Source organism: Nerophis lumbriciformis, linkage group LG35 (assembly GCF_033978685.3).
Source record: "Nerophis lumbriciformis linkage group LG35, RoL_Nlum_v2.1, whole genome shotgun sequence".
Taxonomy (NCBI): Eukaryota; Metazoa; Chordata; class Actinopteri; order Syngnathiformes; family Syngnathidae; genus Nerophis; species Nerophis lumbriciformis.
The window spans coordinates 8,013,574-8,015,060 of NC_084582.2; positions in this window are offsets into that span (position 1 = coordinate 8,013,574).

The following is a 1,487-nucleotide window of genomic DNA, read 5'->3' on the forward strand; positions in this document are numbered from 1 at the left end:
CAATATGTTACTAATTTGCATGTTAATAAGCAACTAATTAATGGTGAATATGTTCCCCATACTAAAGTGTTACCATGTTTATTTACTGGTGCACAGAATGAACCGTGCATGAACATCACCTTGTTCAAAGAACAAAACCAACACAGTGCATAAACTCACAACAAATTACACACCTGCAAATCAGGCTGACTTCTGCTGTTGCCGTATCCGTAATACGCCGATAGGGAGAAGTTTTTATTTACACGATGAGTCGGGTGTGTTTTGACCTCCGCCGAACCCCTGAGGCCGACTCACCAAACCCATAGGGTTCGATCGAACCCAAGTAAAGAGTGTCCGCCTTGAGATCGGTATGTTGTGAGTTCAAACCCTGGTCGAGTCATACCAAAGACGACAAAAATGGGACCCTTTACCTCCCTGTTTGGCACTCAGCATCAAGGGTTGGAATTGGGGGTTAAATCACCAAAAATGATTCCCGGCCGCGGCCACCGCTGCTGCTCACTGCTCCAATCACCTCCCAGGGGGTTATCAAGGGAATGGGTCAAATGCAGAGGACAATTTTCATCCCACCTAGTGTGTGTGTGACAACCATTGGTACTTTAACTTTAACTTAACTAATTAGGCATATTTGGTCAGTGCATGACTGCAAGCTAATCGATGCTAACATGCTATTTCGGCTAGCTGTATGTACATATTACATCATTATGCCTTGTTTGTAGGTATATTTGAGCTCTTTTAATTTACTTTACTTATGTAAAGTAAATTGTATTCAATTTGCATGTCTCATGACACATCTGTATGTAATATCGGCTGCATTTCTGATAGTTGTTTGTGCGCCATGTTGTTCCAGACCACAGCAAACGTTACCCAGCTTGCAAAGATTGTGATAAATCCATTAGAAGAAGACAGCCTGCAGTTTCCTTTAACTTGGACACACACAAGTGAGTACCTTTGGCCATTCTAAGACAGTCATTTCCAGGAGTTCTCTCACCCTCTGAGAAGTTTTACCCCTAGGGTTCGATCGAACCCAGGTTAAGAACCACTGGGTTAGAGTGTCCGCCCTGAGACTGGAAGGTGATACCAGAGACTATAACAATGGGACCCATTGCCTCCCTGTTTGTCACTCAGCACCAAGGGTTGGAATTGGGGGTTAAATCACCAAATGATTCTCGAGCGCGGCCACCGATGCTGCTCACTGCTCCCCTCACCTCCCAGGGGGTGAACATGAGGATGGGTCAGATGCAGAGGGTAATTTCACCACACCTAGTGTGTGTGTGACTGTCAGTGGTACTTTAACTTTACTTTACTCGCACTCCATGTCATTGTTCATGTTGACAGGTGCGATTGTCCAGTAGCCACGACTTCAGCTGGTTCGTGAGGGAGCTGAGTGTTGGCAGTTCACGTATTGAGGTTGGGATTTTATTCCAAGTCTGTGAGGCGCAATATGGAATGTGCGGGGCATAGAGATGCGCGGTTTGCGGACACAACCG